Here is a 3964-nt window from a genome sequence, read left to right as displayed (position 1 = left end):
TAAAGTAGCTATTAAAAAAAAAAAAAAAAAAAGAATGAAAGACACCAAATCAAAAGAAACTCAATAAAGCTCAAGTTGAGAAACAAAAGGAAATTCACACCAAGACAAATCATGGTGATCAAGAGAACACAGACAGAAAATCTGAAAAGAAGCCATAGGAACTAACTAACTGGTTAACAGTGACAGTGAAAGCCAAAAGGCAGTGGAAAGAAAATGTGCTGAAAGAAAAAATATTCCAACCTAAAATTCTACACTGTTATTGATTTTTTAAGGCCACAAATCCCTCCCATTCCTTAAAGCACATCCCTTTGAATGTGACATTGTCCGTCTACCCATAAAGAGATGGAATCTAATTTCTCCACCCTTTGGAATGTGGGCTGGGCCATGTGACTTGCTCTGGTCAATGAGACACTAGCAAATATGACAACAGAAGCTTGAAAAGTACTTGTGCATTGGAGCTTGCCACTGCTGTTTTTTTTAAATAAATTTATTTATTTTTGGCCTCACTGGGTCTTCGTTACTGCACGTGGGCTTTCTCTAGTTGCGGCAAGCAGGGGCCGCTCTTCGTTGCGGTGTGTGGGCTTCTCATTGCGGTGGCTTCTCTTCTTGCGGAGCACGGGCTCTAGGCGCGCAGGCTTCAGTAGTTGTGGCATTTGGGCTCAGTAGTTGTGGCTCGCGGGCTTAGAGTGCAGGCTCAGTAGTTGTGGCGCACGGGCTTAGTTGCTCCACAGCATGTGGGATCTTCCCGGCCCAGGGCTCGAACCCATGTCCCTGCGTTGGCAGGCAGATTCTTAACCACTGCGCCACCAGGGAAGTCCCTATATTGTTTTCTGAACCCAGCTACCACATGAAGGCATTTAGCCTCGCCAGCTGAGAGATATGAGAGATATGTTGCCCAGTTCCTTTCTCACCTTACCAAACCACCAGACATATAAGTGAGGTCATCTGGACTGTCCAGCTCCCAGCTGACGTGACAAGCGACTACAAGTAGATGAATGAGACACCAGGTAGATCAGAGACAAGCCATCCCCTTGAGCCCTGATCAAACTGCTGACCCACAGATTCATGAGGAAATAGTTGTTGTTTTTGAGTCATTAAGTTTGGGATGGTTTGTTAGTCAGAAATAGATAACTGACACCTAGACCCAGCAAAAAATATCTTTTAAGAGTAAGGTAGAATAAAGACATTTCCAGACAAACAAAACCTGACAGCTGGCCAGCAGGAGACCCTCACTAAAAGATATTCTAAAAAATGTATTGTAGGCAGAAGGAAAGTGGTCCTAGATGGAAGCTTAGAGAAGCAAGAAGGTATGAGGAGCAAAGAAAGTACTAACTAATGGGTAAATCTACAAAAATATTGCCTTTGTAACACAATAATAATAGTATCTTAAAATATTTTTAAAATTCAATGCCAGCAACCAATTCCAGGCATTATAATTTAATTTACCTGAGACCTCTGGGTACTGATATTTTAAAAATCGCCCTAGGTACAACTAGAGTTTAGAATCACCGACTTAAATACGCCTGTATATTTAATGTTGGCATTAGTGCCCACCTTCCTCCCCCTTTTATTTGGCTTGCCTTTTTTGAAGTTACTGACTTGTGATTCTGCATTAAAATAAGCTTTAAAAAATGTATTGTCTCTGTAATACAAAGTGGCTTACTTTCAGAGATACTAAAGGCCTAAAAAACAATTACTATATAATTTCTAATTATTTCCCATCAACAGGATACTACTATAAATTCACAGGGTGTTCTCAGCTGCAAACACCCAAGAAAATTGCAGGTAAGGCTAAAGCTAAACTGGTTTTCTGGTTAATGTTCTTCTACAGTATATTCAGCAAAATAGTAACTAACACAAAAGACCAGGCTGCAGGCCATCTGTTAACTAACAGTAACAGATCAGGATATTGTGCTACTCAAAACACTATGTTAACTGTTGATTTTCCTAAATTGCTCTGTTGACCAGATATGGATGATGGTGCTTATTATCTAATTCAAATTACAAATCTCAGAATTAAAATAAATCCCCAAACAAATCCTTTAATGATTAAAGATTTCCAAAATAATGAATTTTGGCTGCAATATCCAAAGTAAAAAGGGGTGGAATCAATATAAGGAAAAAGAGGGACTTCCCTGGTAGTCCAGTGGGTAAGACTCTATCCACATTCCCAATGCAGGGGGCCCAAGTTCCATCCCTGGTTAGGAAACTAGATCCTGCATGCATGCTGCAACTAAGAAGCCCGCATGCAGCAACTAAGAAGTCCGCATGTCGCAATGAAAAAAAACCATCCCACATGCTGCAAGGAAGATCCTGTGTGCCGCAATTAAGACCCGGCACAGCCCAAATAAATAAATAAATACATACATAATTTTAAAAAACCTATTTAAAAATTTATATAAGGAACAAGAAAACAATGCACCTAACAGTTAATATAAGTGAGTAAAATATATGAACCATGCCTTACTGATTTTAAGATGAACCATTATTTTATGCACCACAGGGGGGGAAAACTGCCAATTGTAATTATGTCATAAAATTTAAGATACATCCTGATTTCCAAAATGTTAATGTGGGGCTTCCCTGGTGGCACAGTGGTTAAGAATCCACCTGCCAATGCAGGGGACACGGGTTCGAGCCCTGGTCTGGGAAGATCCCACATGCCGCGGAACAACTAAGCCCGTGCGCCACAACTACTGAGTCTGCGCTCTAGAGCCCGTGAGCCACAACTACTGAAGCCCGTGCGCCTAGAGCCCGTGCTCCACAACAAGAGAAGCCACTGCAATGAGAAGCCCATGCATGGCAACGAAAAGTAGCTCCCGCTCACCGCAACTAGAGAAAGCCCGCACGCAGCAACAAAGACCCAATGCAGCCAAAAATAAATAAATTAAAATTAATAAATTTTTTAAAAATGTTAAGGCGAAAAATAAAAAGTGTGTTTCAGAATCAATAAAATATGATAAATGACAAAGCATTATAACCAGGTTTTTTTCTTTTATAGCTCTACTAAAACTTTTCTATTAAAACTCTCAGCCAGGGACTTCCCTGGTGGTGCAGTGGTTGAGAATCCGCCTGCCAATGCAGGGGACACAGGTTCGAGCCCTGGTCTGGGAAGATCCCACATGCCGCGGAGCAACTAAGCCCGTGCACCACAACTACTGAGCCTGCATTCTAGAGCCTGCGAGCCACAACTACTGAGCCCATGTGCCACAACTACTGAAGCCCGCGTGCCTAGAGCCCATGCTCCGCAACAAGAGAAGCCACCACAATGAGAATCCTGCACACCACAAAGAAGACCCAACACAGCCAAAAATAAATAAAATAAAATAAATAAATTTATTTTTAAAAAAACCTCTCAGCCAAACCAACCACACCACCCAATTTAACATCAAAATACAGCCTCAAAGAAATAACACACTCTATGCAGTAGGCAAAGGTATCAGTGAGAAAATGTTGCATCTATGAAGAAATGGCAATATTCAAATTCATTACCATTCCTAAAGCAGCATCACAAAAATGCACGCACCAAAGAGCAAGCACAAGAGTAAGCACAAGTACCTGCGGGGGTGCTGTCTTTCTGTCTCAAACCCCAAGCTAGTTTAATTAAAGTCCACAGTGTCATGTGTACAGATTCTGATTAATAGAAGTCCACACCAGATGCAACTAGAGATTATCACACTAAGTGAAGTCAGAAAGGGAAAGACAAATACCGTATGATTTCACTTATATGTGGAATCTAAAATATGACACAAATGAACCTATCTATGAAACAGAAGTAGAATCACGGACATAGAGAACAGATTGGTGGTTGCCAAGAGGGAGGGTGTTGTGGGAGGGATGGATTGGGAGGTTGGGGTGAGCAGATGTAAGCTATTGTATATAGGATGGATAAACAACAAGGTCCTGCTGTATAGCACAGAGAACTATATTCAGTATCCTATGATAAACCGTAATGGAACAGAAT

The 3964-nt window shown here is 41.2% G+C and overlaps 1 protein-coding gene across 2 annotated transcripts in view; it reads right to left on the bottom strand.

Annotated features, from left to right (window-relative positions):
• GLG1 (golgi glycoprotein 1) overlaps positions 1-3964 on the bottom strand; it is a 154109-nt gene that overhangs the window by 121835 nt on the left and 28310 nt on the right. The gene's annotated exons all lie outside the window — the stretch shown is intronic.

Source organism: Balaenoptera borealis, assembly GCF_965194805.1.
Source record: "Balaenoptera borealis genome assembly, chromosome: 19".
NCBI classification, from domain to species: domain Eukaryota; kingdom Metazoa; phylum Chordata; class Mammalia; order Artiodactyla; family Balaenopteridae; genus Balaenoptera; species Balaenoptera borealis.
The sequence above is the reverse complement of the archived record's forward strand: the minus strand, read 5'-3'. Positions and strand labels throughout refer to the sequence as shown.